This window comes from Sceloporus undulatus, chromosome 7 (assembly GCF_019175285.1).
Source record: "Sceloporus undulatus isolate JIND9_A2432 ecotype Alabama chromosome 7, SceUnd_v1.1, whole genome shotgun sequence".
NCBI lineage: Eukaryota > Metazoa > Chordata > Lepidosauria > Squamata > Phrynosomatidae > Sceloporus > Sceloporus undulatus.
Window position 1 is genome coordinate 22809358 of NC_056528.1, and position 18274 is coordinate 22827631.

The 18274-nt window shown below is 45.3% G+C and overlaps 1 long non-coding RNA gene across 3 annotated transcripts; it reads left to right on the plus strand.

The window, feature by feature from the left end:
• The first annotated feature begins 3804 nt into the window (after window positions 1-3804).
• Window positions 3805-10264, plus strand: LOC121937346. 3 transcript variants are annotated; one of them, XR_006105107.1, is made up of 6 exons: window positions 3805-4271; window positions 4649-4828; window positions 5215-5403; window positions 7415-7503; window positions 10029-10104; window positions 10207-10264. It is a non-coding gene; the product is annotated as an uncharacterized LOC121937346 (long non-coding RNA). The 3 variants fall into 3 exon arrangements; XR_006105106.1 differs by having other exon boundaries at window positions 3805-4828; window positions 7409-7503; XR_006105105.1 differs by having other exon boundaries at window positions 3805-4828.
• Window positions 10265-18274: the final 8010 nt, after the last annotated feature.

An 18274-nucleotide genomic window follows, 5' to 3' on the forward strand; every position in this document is an offset into this window, starting at 1 on the left:
CTCAGCTAGAATGCACTTAGCCAGTGAGGCTCATCTAACAAAACCAAGAAGGTCAGAATACAAAGGAGGGAGGTAGTCATCCTTCAAGGAATTCTTATCTCACCCAGAAACATGAAAAGAGAAACATGGTCACACTGCTATTTTCAAGATGATGGGCTATGCAGTATAAGAGAGACCAAACATGAAACAAAGATGTACAGCTCTGGCTGGTGAAAGCCTGCAGCCAGCAAACTATCACGAAGGGATGATGGGACCTGCAATCCCCTTACTATGTTGGCTCCACTCAGCTGGCATTCCAAGAGTTAAGATCTGCCTTGCCCAGCCTGGCGCAGGACTTGCTGTGCTATGCAAACTGAGCTTCTTGAGAGAGAGGGAGAGCAAAAGGAATTCAGGGGCTAGCCAGCCAGTGAAGGGGAAACAAGACGTAGTTTTATTCTAAGTACCACTAAGTACAGATGCTAACTTAAAGAAATGCTAAAGTTCCTTTGTCTATAGGGTGTGTGCACCCTAAAGAAACCAAACTATGTGTTGTCCCTTCTAAAATAGCACCACTAATCTCAGATTTGGGACAAAGGAAGAAAACTATAAAATTACAAGCAAACAACAATCCACAACTCTGTCTTTGGATACACTTCCACACGCTTTCTCCAAAATTTACACATGACACAGACAATCACCAACACTAATCCAAGAACTGGGGCAAACACCTTTAAGCTGTTATTGTCATTGGGAAGGAACTCCAAAGCAAAGCTTTACTCCTCTACCTTGGTGACACAAAGAAACCCAGCTAAACAGGATCGTTTGCAAATTCAAATCTATGGGAAAACTGAAGCCTCTCAACTCCGAATTAAGCAATGGCTCTCTAGTCTTTGCAGCTGACAGCAATTCCAGTTTTGCAGCATTCTCACACAAAAGGAAACACTCTGAAAGGGTCTCTGGCATGGCTCAAGGCTCACAAGGGAGAGGACCATTGGCTCTTTTCCCCCCTTGTAGATCCTGAGGGGACATTTAACCTTAACATCCGAATTAATGCAGAGATGATTTGGGCTCACAAACAGAATTAGAGACAATTTAAGATTTTTAGGCTTAAGGAGGGAGACTAGGAAGAATGAAGTTGTTCTTCCATAACAGGGTCACAAAATTTATCAACAGAACAGATTTGGAACAAAGCAAGAATTCTGAGCTATTTCCTTCCCAAGAAGGAGGGCTCTTTTAAACTACCCACCACAAAACAAAACAGAATCAGACAAATTCATGACTGGCAACTCAGGCCAATCCTGGACTGACTTTACAGGGAGGGCTTCTCCTTTCCATTCTTTTAGCTGACACGCATGGAAATATTTGAGTCTGACACTCTTCCTGCAAGTTCATACATCATCATCATTATGTAAAGGTACCAATCAGGAGAAACAAACAAACTAGGACCATGATCCAAGAAGATGGCTTTCTATTTTGCATGCAAATGAACACAGGGGAATCATTTCTACCAAACTGTGCCACCGGACAAAGCGGAGAGCAGCCTTTTCTAGCATTTCTATACAGGAGACAGTGCTTTCTTAAGAGGCAACCTCCTTCTGAGCTTTCAATAACCCAAATTAAAAAAGTGTATTCTTAACATTTAATGAGGATGAAACTCTATGTCTTATCATTTGGCACCGAAAACTGATTTGTCTCCCTCCTTGTCTGGGTCAGCTTGGCCTTGACTTTGCAGGTGCACTGTTATCCTGCCAAAACTCAGAAAGGGGAAGGTGGGGAGAGAAAGTAAGGAGGAGAAGAGGGGGGCAACCCAGCCAAAGGAAGAGCAGCGAGAGAGAGGGGGGTTTATCAAACCCTAACAATTATTATTATTATTATTATATTTGCTCAGAGGGGGTTTGCCATTCAACTGAGGCTTCTTGCCCATGGTCACCAAGTGGGTTTCCATGGCCTGGACACCTGGGTTTAATGTTCCTCTCCTTCTCCTGCAGGCATCGAAAAAGAAGCCAGACAGCAGACTCATCTGGCCGTTGCCTACAGGTTGGGGATGTGTCTTTTGGAAATGATGCTGTTTTCTTAGCGTTTCGCAGGTCCAAGTGCGACCAGCTGGGAAAAGGGGCCACCATAACCCTCAGAAAATTACGAGGACATAGACTGTGCCCGGTGCGGATTCTCCAGAAATTTGTCTCGACCCACCCCAATCAGCACGGGCCTCTTTTTGCTCACAGCGATGGCTCCCCGGTCACCAGATTCCAGCTCGTGTCGGTGCTACAAATGGCCCTGCGTAGAGAGGGTCTCCCCGCCACTGACTTCGGCAGCCATTCCTTTCGCATTGGGGCTGCAACGGTTGCAGCACAGACTGGATTGACGACCGAGGCCAACAAGCGGGTGGGGAGATGGAAGTCCAGGGCATTTGTGGGTTACATTCGCCCTCAAAAGGACATTTGTTTGGATACGGGGGTCCTTGGATAGGTCCTGGGGTCGATAGAGGGTTGGTGGAAGGCAAGCCCCGGGGGAGGCATCGCGTTTGGTGGCGGTAGCATAGGTCTTGGATCTGAATGGGCTTGGTTTCTGATGCTGCAGAGCATGGAATCGGGAGTCCCCCGGGGATGGTGAGGGCCAGCGATGTCGCCAGTGCGGGGGCGACATCGATTCTGCGCTCCCGGTGACATGGGGCGAAGATGCGCACAGGCGCATAGCCGACAGCGGTTAAGTGGTAAACGGAAGTTGGGCCGGTTCCCCCTCTGTCATCCCGAATGCCTGGACAGGGCCAGGCAATTGGGTCATCGACCAACACTGGTTGGTGGATGTCAGATCCAGACCTCATGCTCACGGGCCAACCCTCATGTGAGGTGCTTATATGCAAAATAAAGTTGTGGCCTTTTTCATTGCCAAAACAAGTGTCTGAACAGGAAGCGCTGTGCGCCCGGGCCGCTTCCAGGCTGGGAACTACAGTTCCCAGCCTCCCTTGCAAGGGGGAAGGGGCTCTGATTGGCTGCCACTCAGGGCGCCCTGGGCCTGATTGGCCGGGAGGCGGGACCAGCCCCAAATCCCGGCCAACCATTATCAAGATGCCAATATCATTCCTGGCAAGGATCAGTTCTCTTCCATCAGTCTTGCAGCTGGATGAACACATCTGGCAGATGCAGAAAGAACTGGATCACAAAAGAGAAAAGGGCAGTCACTTAAAAATGGAACGTGACAAGTTCCACACATTCTGGGAATACAATAAACAGAAATTAGAGGCAACGAAGGCGGAACTGCGCAGAAAGATTCAGGAGATGGACAAGATGGAAGAAACTTATGAACAGGAAACTGAGGCAAGAAATCCACAAGAAAGTGCAATTCTATGGCCCATTACTCACTGAAGTTGACCATAGAGTTGTGTTGGAGGAACCTGACATTTCCAGAGAGGAGTTCCCTCCGGTTAAAAAATACTGTTTTTGCTATTTATGGGTTTTCCGCTGTCATGTATACTTCCCTCCAAGTATAATAATATCCCCTCCATCATAAGCCTCCCCGAGGCCTCATCGCCCTTTAAGTCATCATTAAATTAACATTTTGTGCGGATTGGGGGGGGGTCATTGCTAGGATTTGTACCTCCATTTTGAGAAGGGCTCCCTGTGATTAAAATTTAAAATAACTTTTAACATTTATATGAAATTTTAAAATTTAAAATGATCTTAAATTCAATTTATAAAGTTTAAGAAATAATTTTTAAAATGTATATTGAATTTTAAAAATATTAAAAAATAATTTAAATTAAAATAAATAATAAAAATTTTAATTAATTTTAAAGTTTATATTAAATTTCAGGGTTTTTTTTTAACAAAAGCAAGGGATGTGCATTCTTTCAAAATACATGTTTTAAATTTTATTATAATGATGATCCATTGCCAACGTTATGATTTCTAGTTTTGGGGTTTTGACCTTTTCACTTTGCAAAGGTTGTAAGGTTTTGGGTGACCAGCCTCGCAGGGCTGTTGTTCTGCAAGGGTGAACTATGAAATATTTGGGACACATTTGAGAAACTGGAGGGAAATTCCAAAATGGAGGGGGAAGGCCTCCATCTTCGAGGCTGAATGGGAAAGGTGGGGGGGCTGTTTTTAAAAAAGTGCGGCTCACTCGCCCCTGATTCTTCTTCCGGATTGGCCGAGAGCAGAACATTCTTCGCTCTCATTGGCTGTTCCACAAAGGAAGGGAAGGACAGGTTGCCAGGAGAAACCAACGATCCTGTTAACGTGCTTCACCCAGTGGCCGTTGTTGAGGGGGCTATTCTATATCGGGATCAATAGGTTTGTGATGTAGTTTGGCACAGTAAGCGGTCCTATACTGTCCCAATAAGAACAATAGTTTGCGGACTGAGTTCTATGGTTTTGGACTTCTTTGACCTTTATGAGCTATATAATGGCTGTTTCTGCTTTAGAATATCACAAAGACTGGAGGGCATTAGTCGTGAGACCCAAATTTTGGAGTTTTGTAGCCAGAGAGTTTTTCCATTTAGACTGAAAAGTATCTGCCAAAATTAATGATATCATGCCCCTGTAACTCAGGAGATGTAGAGAGAAAGTCCTTGGGAGTAATGGAGGACATGCCCTGGAAAAGAAGGACATGCAATTAGACAGGCTAATGGCCCCAGCCTCCTCCTTTCTCTCTTCTCTTTCTGGTGAAGGAATGGATCCGGATCTTGAGCTTGCCGTAGAGAAATGGAAAGATGAGAAGGCCCAGAATACAGTCCAAGAAAAACAGATAAATGATCTTATCAAGGAAATTCAAAGTCTAAAGATAGCAAGGATGAGGGACTCTGAAAAACACAAACATGAATTGGCCGCAGTGGAGCAAAAAATGGCTGGTAAGTCATCAACCACCTGATGCAGGCTGACTGGGGTTTTGTTGTGGTGCTCTCCCTCTCAAAATAGAGGATGAAGGGAGGGCTTGTCTTCTTCCAGGAAGACCTGGTGGAGCTAGCCTGACTCTCTCCCCCTCAAGATGGAGGATGAAGGGAGGCTGAGAGAGTGTCATTTCACCAAGGATTTGGGGTCGGAGCCTGGTCCAGGGAGGGTTTGGGTCTGCCATCCTGTGAGGCTGAGAGAGTGTCATTTTGCCAAGGATTTCTCTACCACAAACCCACATTTATGTCACACTGAAGGACCTAGAGATAGAGATCTGGGGCTGGAGGTGCCATGAAAGAGCCCAGGATGGCGGCATGCCTTCTTAATATGTATTATTTATTTGTAGGGATGGATCTAGGTCTAGAACGCTTTGTGGAAAAATGGAAGACAGAATAGGCTAAAAATTCTGTCCTAGCTAAAGAAAACAAAGGTTTGGAAATCAACTAAATAAGTAAATAAACTGAAGCAGCGTCAGACCAGGAAAGGGAAGCTCAAAGACACGCTGATGAAATGGGTATGCGTATGAAAGTGGCAGGTAAGTCAATGGCCTAAAATAATAATAATAATAATAATAATAATAATAATAATAATAATAATTTAAGTTATTAGTTTGCTGAGGCACCAGAGCTCTGGGAGACCAGGGTTCCAATCTCTCCTCAGCCACAAAGGCTGCGGGAAATTACACTCTTGTCTGCCTCAGAGGAAGGCAATAGCAGAAAACCTCCTCAAGAATAAACCTTGACAAGAAAATCCTGAGTCAATGTGATACAGAGGTTTGAGGGTTGGACCAGGGTTCAAACCCTGTTCGGCCATGGAAACCTGCTGCCTTGAATATGCTGAAAGCTGTTTAAGTCACACCTGTGTATGACACGGGCGCACTGTATAATAAAATAAAATCTGTATATAATTTTATATTAATGTATGAGCTTTTTCTAATAAAGACTATATTAAAAAAATAAAATATGAGTCCTTTACCATCCCCAGCACTCTCGCGCTCTCTCTCTCTCTCTCACACACACACACACATTTTCTCTTCATCTTCCCCCACCCCGGCCCCCATTTATTAAGAAGAAAGGAAGGAAGGATCCTGCACTGGTGCTGGAGATTGCTGGCATGCCTTTGCTGGCCCAGTTGGCCAGTGCCACCACTAACTCCTCCTCTCTGGGTGACCATTTAGTGCTCATCCTCCAGTCTGTGGAGCTTGGCCTGGCTCCAAGAGCTGGCCCTAACCTTAGCTGCACTACTACATCGGTAGCTTCCCATACCCTGGCACTCAGAGGCCTATTACAGACTGCCAAAATGAAGCTGCTTCGGGTCTCTTTGGAGGTATGCAATTTAAATGATGCATGGGTCCTAAGAGTCCGGAGGTTGCGCCAAAGCCCCACGCCATTCCTAAGCACTGGAGTGCAGCTTTGGTACAGCTTCCGGATTCTTAGGGTGCATGCATCATTTAAACAGCATACCTCCAAAGAGATGCGAAGCAGCTTTATTTTGGCAGTCTGTAACAGGCCAGAGAATACGTTAGCATTCAGAGAAGAATCCCTTTGGAGATATTGACCTGTATGCAAATGCTAGTCCCACTTCAGTAGTCCCATGGAATCAATGGAACACTGAGGGTTGCACAGCTAAAGGTCACTAGCCACCCACTTTCAGCTCAGGGTCAGGCTTGCATGCGTCCTAATTTATTCAGTAAATAAACAAAAACCCAACACACCCTTCCTTCCCACTGTACATAAGCAACAGGCATTTCTCATTTGCTTTAAACACAGATCAGGACCAAAGAGCTTTCCCTTTGCTTTGATCTGTTGTCCCTCCTTCCTGCCCTCTTCAAACTGGCTTCTTGACTCAACATGATCCCTCCCCACCCTGGTTTAATAGCCTTCCTACTTGGTAAGGCAATCCAGTTCTAATTCTTGCAAAACAGAGGGACCCGTGGGATATCGTGCCATTTGAAACACCTGGCCCATACCTGGCACATGCACAACTTATGCACAGAGAGACCAGGGAAAGCGATTTTGCAATGCCACCTTTTTCCCACAGTAAAAGTAGCAGGTAACTTTAAAAAGGCACTGAAAACCCATCTTTTTCAGTTAGCATATCCTTCCAACTCTATATAGAGATATTACACCCCAATAAGATCAGGATGCCTTGCTAGAACTGATAGCGTGACTGTTTGGTATATTGTTTTTAATTTGTATGAAATTTTTGATGTATTGTATTCCATTGTATTTTAATATGTTATAGCTATGATATGTGAACCGCTTTGATCTGGAGGAAAGGCGGTATACAAATAAAAGTTTTATTATTATTATTAACAAAAAACCAGTTGCCTAAAATAATTTTATTATTTTAAAATAATAATAATAATAATAATAATAATTCTTTTTTAAATAAAGTTTATTGAATTAATAAAACAAACTTACATACATACATACTTACTACCAATACACAATAAAACAAACACACATTTAGACATATAGAGCAAATCACACCTACATCCTCCTTCCATACACCTTAATACTATCTTTTTTTAATCTTAGAATTAGAAGCCAAAATTCGCAGCCTAAAAGTGTCCAAAAGCTCTTGGAAACCGTCCACGTAAAGAGGTGTGCAAGGCTTGGAAGTGTCCGAATAGGTTAGTGTCTAATTTTCCCCCTCGTTTCCATCACTTTATTGTTCAAACACAATAGTTACAAAGAATACACATTAATGAAGCAGTACATTAAAAAGCAGAACGTACACACAAATAAACATATGCTCTTCGTGGGGATTATTGGAAAAGACAGGAGAAGAACAATGATAATTTTCTCTTTTTAACAGTGGCAGAGAAGTTGAATGGGGCTACTGTCCGGCATTTAAACAAACAATTTTATAGCAGAAAGATAGTATATAGAAGCCAGGGATAGGACTGGCATACATCTGCAGGGTGTAGAAACACACAACACCAATAAAAGAAAACCAAGGGGCTTGTGAGGCAACGCACTGAGGGCAGTGCACCTTTTGGTTGTGGTCAATTTCCTGGCTTGAGCAAGGCTGCTGTAAAGATGTGCACATTTAGTTCCAACTTTTAGCAAAAACCACACCCAAAATGGCCAGATTATTAATTTCTGGATCTTAGGGCCTGGGTATACTTGCACCATTTGAACAGAGGAGTCCAGCCCTGGATACATTTTAGGAACATTTCTTTTAAAACAAAAATGAGAATAAACTGGATCAGCCCAGGAGGACATGGGCAAAAGATTTTTTGGCAAAAAACTTCTAACCATTGAACCATTGCTGACCCACAAAATGAAAAAGGCAAAAGAAAAGCAAAAACAATATCTGCAAGTAACATTATGGAAAGAACTGTGATTGGAAAATAACTCAGAACAGAAACAAAGTCACACAGCCAGGTGATTTGACCACTAGGCCTGCTGGTAACAAAATACTGTATGGGAAGCAGCATTAATAGACCAATCAAAAGAGCTCAGAAAAGACAGAGGGCATTGTAAACAAACTCAACTTGTATAGTTTTCTGAGCACGTGAAGAGTATAAAAAGGCAGAAACAGAGGAAGCAACACCTTAGAAAAGACAGAGGGCAATAGTGAGGCTGTATAGCTTTATCCTCTCACAGAAGAGAACCAAGAAAATTGTTAGGAACATAGGGAAATAGTGGTTAGGAGAGAGAAAAAGAATTTCTCCCCCCTTTTGAACTTTAAACAGAGAGGGCCATCCATAGGGAAGAACATAGAAGAATGGCAACAGCAGACTTGAGTAAAGAAGGTAGGTTACCAGTTTAGCACAAATGAGGAAATCTATTTTAGTAAATCCTTTTCTGCAAACAGACTTGTGAAATACAGGATTAAACTTAAAAAAAAGACAAGGCAGAGGAGAAGGAGGGGTCCCCCCCTCAGTAATCCCTCTATAGCTCTCCGAGATGAAGAGTAAGAGAGACAGATAGACTGTGCTGGTGAGATAAGCTCTCTCTCTAGGAAACAATGTATGAAAGAAGGAAGCAAAAAACAACACAAATGGAGGAAGAGTATAAGAAATTCAGACTTATGCATTGCAAAGTTGTAACACAAATTCAAACCCACTAACAGACAGACAAACGAACAATTTCTAGCTGCAAGAGGACTAGAATCTGTTTCTAAACATATACCATGCTTAAGGTAGATGGGATATGTAGTCATTTAACCATGAGAACACAAAGCAACCTAGACAACACTTTTTTTTGCTTTAGCCAAGACAGTTTTTACAGATAGACTCTGCTGGCCAAATTGAGGCTTAACAGAAAGGAAAAGACACACAAGTATATGAATTAATCCCTACCAAAAGAAATAAAAATAAAACCAACACAGCAAAGACCTTTAGACCAAAAGAATGAAGCTGCCTTCAGATTCGCAAATGACAGACAGCCAAACAAACAAGCAAAATAAACAAATGTAAACAATAATTAATAGGATCTACAACACCCAAACTGGCCTCTAGCTGTTGCGATTCTCCAGCCAAGCCTGGGCAAATCAAACACATCAAGGAGGCAAAGGGCAGACCGAACTGACCACTAAAAGAATGAGACTGAGGCCTGTTACAGACTGCCAAAATAAAGCTGCTTCGGGTCTCTTTGGAGGCATGCAATTTAAATGATGCTTGGGTCCTAAGAGTCTGGAGGTCGCGCCAAAGCCACACTCCATTCCTAAGCGCTGGAGTGCAGCTTTGGTGCAGCTTCTGGATTCTGAGGATGCATGCTTCATTTAAATAGCATACCTCCAAAGAGACCCGAAGCAGCTTTATTTTGGCAGTCTGTAACAGGCCATCGAACTCTTACTGATTGGAAAGCCTAGTTTTCCAACACACTCTAAGCACTGTTTTATTCCACAAAATGTTATGTTCTCATTGTCTGCAAGACCTGCGCATCCAAAGAGGTTCCAAAAATATGGAAAGAGGAAAATGGATGGAACGGAGGATACTGAGTAGCATCTATTTATCATAGATCATTGGCCTTAGTACCCCTCGAGCCACTTATGGCTTTGTTGAGATGTTTGTGGGACACCAACAACCCAGACTTGAGGCACGGTATCTGTTTCCCAGTCTGTGGGCCACTCCTGTGCACAGATGACAGTCACATCTGCTCCTGTATCCAGAAGTCCAGTATTCTAAATGAATTTTCTCATTTGCAGTGGCTGTCAATGGAGGAACAAGCCGGGTGAACGTGAATGTCGTTCCTGTGAAACGGTCAGGTCACGGTTTCCTGCTGTAAGTGATGGAGTGTGTGTGAAAAATTGCAGGGGGTTGAACTGAATGGCCCTTGTGGTCTCTTCTCACTCTACAATTCTGTGATTTTCTCTCATCTTTCAGATATGAATGAAAAATCTAGTGTCCTGAGAGAGAGATTTGGGACTGGAAGGGCTGCGGAGAAATCCACTCATCCCATGTCTGTGTCTTTCTTTTTTTAAACTAGCTGTAGTACCAGTACTTTAAATTTTCTTCCTATTAAAATTTAATTTGTTGATTTTAGCTCAGCTCTGTTGTGTTAAGTCATTTTGAATGTTGATCCCCTCCCAATTTAGTGTAATAGGTAAATTTAATGAGAATGCCCTATAATCCATCATCCAAGTCATAGACTGGTGTTTTTCTGGGGACCCTGAAAAAAAGTTTAATGTAATCTTTCATACCACCATGGTATTAAAGGTCACTGCTTCCCTTGTGCACACTAATACTTTGACTGAAGCTCCCCCCTGCTATCTCTTTTTTATCTCTCTGCCCCCTACTGCCCCTTTTCTACCTCACTGCCCCTGGATCCTTCCACAATCCCCATGGAGGCATACCACCCACTTTGGGAATCATTGAGCCTGAGGAAGATGTAGAACCACCACACTGGCGGCAGATGGACAGAGTAGCTCCTCTTTTCCCAAGGACAAATGGATGGCAAAGTGTGTTTGTGTGGAATGGATAAGTGAAGGGTTACCAACTTTCTTCTATTGGTCTTGCTCACCTGCCTACAGCCATAGTCTGGCAGTTGAGCAAGAGAAGGTTGCCCTGCTCTGGGGCAAGGAGAGGCAGATTTCTGTATCATTACAGGAAGCAATTCACTAGATCTTAAACACAATGCCTGTAGTTCTTGTATTAATATATCTAGTGCACTATAAATCCATTTCTTTGTTCATATCTATGCTAACAGATTATAATTTGTGAATATAATTCAATTCAACAGTCTCTCTTTCTAGTCTTCTTTTGTCATTTCCTTGTTGAAGCACTGCAACCTTTAAATTCATATTACGCAGGAAGGTTAAAATGTTCTGCAATTGGTTTTAGGGTATTACCATTTCTAATGTCAGATTTGTGTCTGTTAATCCTCTTGCATTGAGACTGTCCTGATTGTCCAATGTGGAGTGTAGAGGGGCATTGCTGGCACAGGACAGCTTGTATCACATTGAAGAAAGAGCAAGTAAATGCACCTTTGATGTTGTGGATGATGTTATTCACCACTGTAACATTGCTCCCAGAGTAGATGTGGGGAGACAGAGTTAGGAATTTCTGAACAGAGGCTGGACCATAGAACCACAGCATTGGAAGGGGCCTCATGGGCCATTGAGTCCAACCCCATTAAAGTTCACTGTCATGCCACAGGAAGGCCATGTGTAGGGAGCAGAAGAAAACACTGGTGCCATGTGTTCTGCAAATGTGTGTGTGTCCTGGAGGAAAAGTGTGTGTGTCCTGGAGGAAAAGTGGCCTACTTGCACATTGCACAGTTCTGCCTGCATCTCTTCCCCCTTACATGGATGCCCCCCAAAAGCCAGCCTAGAATTCAAATAAGACCTGCATCTGTATGGCAGAAGGGGAGGCACACCATGCCTCTGTCCCTGGCATGAAGCCATTCCCCAAGAGCAGATGCCCACTAGCCCAGCCCAGTAGAACTGGTGTATCTGGCAGGCCAGCAAAGCAGGTGGGTGGGAGGCTGGCTTTGTCAGTGTTTCCTTGGCAGCCAGGTGGCTCCTTACAAGAGTTTCACCCAGATAACCCCCCCCCACTCACCTGGGGTTATTGCACTGGCGCCATCTAGACACAACTTCCCCTCCGCAGCTCCGGGAGCAGGCAATGAAGGGGGTCCAGCTGCCCCACTGCCCATGGGCAGAGTCCAGGTCACTCAAAGAGCTACAGCGACCCCTGGAGCACCACTGGAATGGAACAGAGAATAGCACAGAATGGCATCAGCAGCCACAGGAACGTGGGTGCTCCCACTGATGTGGCAGGGGGAGCTGGTAGGAAGAAAGGCGAGAGGCAGCTACAGCACTTTTCTTGTGTCTCCCCACACCAGTTTGGAAATGGTCAGCTCCCATGAGCCTCCTGGAATCATCCCAGTGCCCTCACTGTTGTCCAAGTCCAGCATCCTGCACTCACTAGAGAGCACTCCTATTTGGAATGGGCTAGCACTCTTCAAGCCATCGTGAGATCTTGAGGAAATGAGTTCCTTAGGCTCACAAGGGACTTCATCCCATGCAAAGACATTGGTTGCCATCCACACTGGGGGTCCATTCCATATACAGCACCCACAATATCTCCCCATGAATGGTGGAGGGAACATGACCCCTGCTGCCACCTCTCCTTGACTGGCTGCACAGCAAACCAGTTCTCCCATCCCCACCAGCTTCCTGCCACCCCCAGGGAGTGCTGCTTGAGACCATCGCCTCACTCTCTTCCCAGGGAAGCAGGCAACCTTAAATGGACTTCACTTGCTTCCAACTATGGGATGCCCTGGGGTCAATGTAAGAAAGGTTGCACATTTATGCTTGTCTAAATCAACTTTGCACATTTATGCTTGTCTAAAACAAGATGCAAAGTACCCCACAGCAGCTGAGTTATTTCGACACACGAGAGAGAAAACTCAGCCACCTTTTCCCCTGCAATTTCTGGCATAAAGCAGCTGTACCTCACCCCAGATCCATTTGTCCCCCCCCCCCCCACAACACCCAAAAACTATTGCCTGGAAGAATGGCACTGCTTTCCCCACAGGCAGGACTAGCTGTTGATGGGCCCCAACTGGCCACTGCTTCTTCAGAGAGAGCCCTCGCTTGGCAAAGCCAAGGGCCCTTCCTTTCCTCCTCCTCCGTCCAGCTGTAAGGCTTTCTAGCAGCATTGGCATCAATGGAGGATGGAGAGACACTGGAAAAGAGCCTCCTTTTACAAAGCCCACTGGCCACTGCTTCTTATTCCTCCTGGAACCCAGAGGCAGGTAATAATAATAATAATAATAATAATAAACCATGCACTTTTGAAATGATTCTGAGGATGCTCCATGTGCAAAGAGGGAGGCCACGCCCCTCGGGAATAGGCAGCCAATGGGAGCAGAGGAAGGTCCAGGTAAAGGGAAGGAGGCCACGCCCCCTCAGGAATGAGGAGCCAATGGGAAAGTCACATGAGTCCCCAAAGACTTCGCTTTTATCAAGATGTGGCTAATAATAAAGAACTTTCCTAATGCAACAGCGCCCTTTAGTGGATAGTCAGGGCACTGCAGCCTCTAGATCCCTCCCTTCCTCCCCTCTCAGGGCTCACCTGAAAGGCCCACTGTGCAGCAAAACCTATTAAAAATACATACACACACATATATATTATGTATTTATTATGTATATGAATATATATATATATATATATATATATATATATAATTTATATGTGTGTGTGTATATATATATATAATTATAAATATGTATTTATAGCTGTGTATATATAATTATATATGTGTGTGTGTTTATTTTTAGTAATCGCGTGTGTAATATTATGTATGTGTCATTGTATGTATACACGCACATATATATAAAATTATAACTTTGTATATTTAATTATGTGATGGTGTGTGTGTGTGTATTAAATAATATATATGTATACATAACCGTGTGTGTAAGATGATGTGTGTGTTGGTGGGCCTTCCATAGGTCCGGGGCAGAGCTGAGCACAAGGCAACTGTGGCCTATCTCAGAAAAGGTGCCTTTGCCTCTTCCGCATCCTACAGAGGACCTGAAAGCACAACCACACACCCCAGTAGCCAGGCTAGCCCAGCAAGATGGTACCCACCACATCCCTCGCCTTGCCCAACAGAAGCGCCCTTGCCACAGGGCAGGCAAGGACCAGAGGGATTAAACTGCCTCAATAGAGACACGATTCCACTCTCTAGGCCCCAAGCAGTGGGGCTCTTTTTAGATGTATTTTAGGTTATAATTTATAATAGATCATTATAAGTTTAACAGCGCAAGACAGGCTCAACATTACAAAGCACCACAAGAACATGAGCCGTCAGTACTGCCTTTGATGTCATAAGCCAGTGATGGTGAACCTTTTACAGACTGAGTGCCCAAAATGCAACCCAGACCCCACTTATTTATTGCAAAGTGCCATGTCCCTCTGGCTTTCTAGTAAGAAACTCTGGAAAACTCTGTGCTAGGGCAACAGCATGTGTGCCCACAGAGAGGGCTCTGAGTGCCACCTCTGGCACGCATGCCATAGGTTCGCCGTCACTGTCATAAGCTATAGCCCCAGCACAACCCAGTGGAAAGTGTTCTACTTACAACGTCGTTCCTGGCGAATGTGCAGGCAGAGGCTCCCACCCCAAACGCGACTCTGCACTGCTCATCTGCTCCGTAATATAGTCCAGGATGCTTCCTGCCCAAGATGCTTCCCTTCAGGGTCCGGCAGGTCATCTGTGCAACTCTCTTGGCCTGTACTGGTAGGAAACCATGGAAGAAAGCTTGTGGATTAGGTCCAAAAATATTTACTTACTTTCTATTCATTCAATTTAAATCCCATCTTTCTTGCTGGGAGATCATGATGGTGTACGGTTCCCGCTGTCCCTGCCTGGCACAACTCTATGAGGTAGTCAAGTGAAGGGACCATGCCACCCCAGGATCAGGTGCACCAGATTTGCTGAGGACCCTCGCTTCAGTCCAAATCCAAGAAAGCTGCTTTAGGTCTCAACTGACTTCTGGACTGGAGGAGGGCAGAAAAACTGAAGCTTAACCCAGACAAGACTAAGGTGCTGGTCAGTCAAAAGGAAGACTCGAGGATATGAATTCAGTCCGTACTGGATGGAGTTATACCACCCCAAGACACAGGTTTGCATCTTAAGTATCTGCTTGCATTCAGCCCTGAGCTCAGAAGCTCAGCTTTCTGCACTGGCAAGGAATGTATTTGCAGTTAAAGCATATGCAGCTGGAAATGCCTAATCTGACCACACTGACATGTGCCTTACATTTGGACTTCCATAACACAATCAACATGGAGTTGCATTCAAAAAGTGTTCTGAAGTTCAGCAGGTCCAAACAACTTCAGGCAAATTGTTGATGGGGTGGGCTACAGAGACGCACAACTCCCTTGTTGCAACAGCTCTGCTGGCCTGTTTCTGAGAACAGTTCAAAGTGCTGGTGATGACTATAAAGTCTTGTATGGCTCGGATCAAGGACCATATCTGAAGGACCCTATTCTCCCACAGACCACAGGGATGTCATTGTGGGGCTCTACCACAGACCTTCAAGCCAGACTGAGGATTTGGATGAGGCCTTCCTGGAACAGAAGGCCACACACATTCAGAAAGGAGAGATGTACTAATTGGATATTTTTGAGCACTTTGAACTGAATGCAAAACAAATTGTGCTCAGAAATAGCCTGCCCCCAGCCCTGGACACTAGACCAGCCCTTTTACCTGACAAAGGTCAGAAACTGCTTTCTGCTGCATGGGGACCAAGTCAGTCTGACACTGTGGTGAGCCCCATCGGAGCCCATGAGGTGCCCAGCTCCCAAGCACTGGTTCCCTTCTCCATCATGCTGGATCCCAAAGCTGGAAGGAGAGCAAGGGAAAGGGGAAAGGATTTGCTTCTTGATTGGTGATCTCTGCCCCCATCCCAAGCCAGGGTCCCTCTCTGAGAGAACTGCACTCTGCCCCTCGAGGTGAGTTTGAGGGGAGACCATGAGTGACCACAAGCCGTGCAGATACTCAAGCTTCCCAGGCCCCCCCGGTCATCCCCACTCCCTGACCTGTGCCCAACCTCATGGGCAATGGTGGCTCCCAGGCCTCAGTGATGATGCAGCTCCAAGAGGTCGAACAGGCACCGCCCAGCTGAGTGACACCTTGCACCTGCGTGTTGCCATCAGGTGAGACCTAAAGAAGAAACAGGCAAAGAGGAAGAGGGATGTTGGCACAGGAGATACACAAAAGGGCACGCACACCATTGGGATGCTGGGGGTGGCCAGGAATGGTTTGGCCCAACCCCAGAAGGGGAACCTTAGGGAAAAAAGAACCTTTGTTGCTGGGCCAGACCAGAGCTGGCCTAGGCTAGCATTGTGGACTACCTATATGCTCTGACCGAGTAGCCCACTGGCTGGCTGGGCATGAGCACAATGGCAGCCTTTTCAGTCAAGAAGCTAACTGGCAACTCAGGATGGTCATGACAGCAAGCATGACAGAGCTGTTGCAAGGACAGAAAAGTAAGCAAAAGCAAGCCCTGCTGGCTGCAAAAGGCTTTGGTAACACAGTCATATCTATAGGAACCTATGTGGGTGCATGTTTATGCATGGATCTGGCTCCCCTGAGAGCAGGCTGAAGCAAGTGAGGTGGACAAACAGTAGTGACTCAGCCCTTCGTCACTACTGTTGGCTTTGAGGGGAGTCCAGTCTTTAAAAGTCACTGGTCCTTCCAGATGCTGATATTCCCAACTGATGGTGACCTTAAGACAAAACTACCACCAAATTTGCCAGAATTTGTTCAGAGGGAGTTTGTGTTTGCATTCCTCTAAGGCAGCACTCTCCAATCTGTGCCCTTTAAGAGATTTTGGACTTCCGCTCCCAGAAGCCTCAGCCATGTTGGCCAATAGTTTGGGATTCTGGGAGTTGAAGTCCAAAATCTCTTATAGAGCACAGTTTGGGGACCACTGTTCTGTTTATGGTGTGTGACTTTCCTGTCACCCGGCGGTTTTCGTGACCAAGCAGGGATTCGAACCCTGATCTCCAGAGCCATAGTCTGATGCTCAAACCTCTATGCCGTGGTGGCCCTCACAGTCACACTCTTGTTATCTAGAGGTCAAACTTACCACTTGTGTGCTGGCTGCCCAGTAGATCCCAAGAGGAATGGCAGAGATGAAGAGAACCCAAGGTTTTATGGTCATGATGCCAGGGCTGCAAAAGACTGAGTAAACCCACAACTTCAGATTTCCCTTTTGTAGCTTCCAGGCTCTTATGTCGAGGCAGAATTGTAACGACAACACTCCTTCACCTTATGCCAGTCCTAAGGGGTTTTCTAATCCCACCCCGCTGCCAACCAATTTATGTAACGAACCCCCTTTCTTTGCGGCACAGGATTATATAATATAGTAGCATGGATATTATATATATGGCCGACAAGCCTTTAGATCAAACAAACTATGAACTTTATTGAACAAAGGGTTGAACAGATGATACTTGAACTAAATGGCATTAAACAGCTGTTAGTTCAGGCACGTGTTACTTCCTTACATTTGTACTCTTTACTTTGTTACTGTTATTCCTCTTTCCCCAGATAGTCTTTAAACCACCTCAGGACTTCCCTGTCCCTCTTTAGGCAATTCTTTTTACTAACTCAGCCACCAAGGCTATAATAATATCTCTCAAGATATAACGTAACCGAAACCCCTCTTTTAGAGTCTGGCTACACTGAGGCCTGTTACAAACTTGAAGCTTGTTTGAAGCCCCAAGGACACCCCTTTCCAGGCTGCGGGGAAGGGGCCTTTTGCCGCTTCCCCGCAGCCTGGAAAGCATCGGATCAGGGCCTCAGCGGCTGCTGCTCTGGCCACTGAGGCCCCGATCCGGCTGAGAAAGGGGCGGGTGCAGGCCACCGCTTTTCAGCGGTCTGTAACCCGCCTCCGTCTCTCTTCTCTAGACTCCCCAAAACTAATACGGTCCCTCTCTGGACAAAGCAGTTCCCTAATTGACCTTAGGAACATCTGGAACACAGTCCTCTCTTGGACTTGACTGTTCCCTCAACCGTCTAAACCCTAACTGACAAAACCAACTGCCAAGTGGAATCTTCATCAGCCAGCACCTGATTGGCTTAGGGCTTCTGGGTTCTGGCTTCTGATTGGCTGGTTTGTAGTCAACTTGTCACAGGAATGGCCCCAAGGAGCGATGAGCAGGAAATGGATGCAGGGTTGGGGGAGACTGGTTTCTGCCAAAGAGCTGAAGGGCAGAGGGCAGGCTTGTGCAATGTTTGTGGGCTCACAGTAGCCAAAGAATTGTGCAGCAAAATAGGAGATTAAGGACAGGATTAAAGGGGCCCCAAAAGACCAACATAATAGGAAAGGGAGAGCAGGGGAAAGGAGTCTTTTGCACCACTCCCAACTGAACTGAATGCTCTCCTAAAGAACTTACAGAAAAGGACACACATAGGATTTAGGGGAAAGAGTAA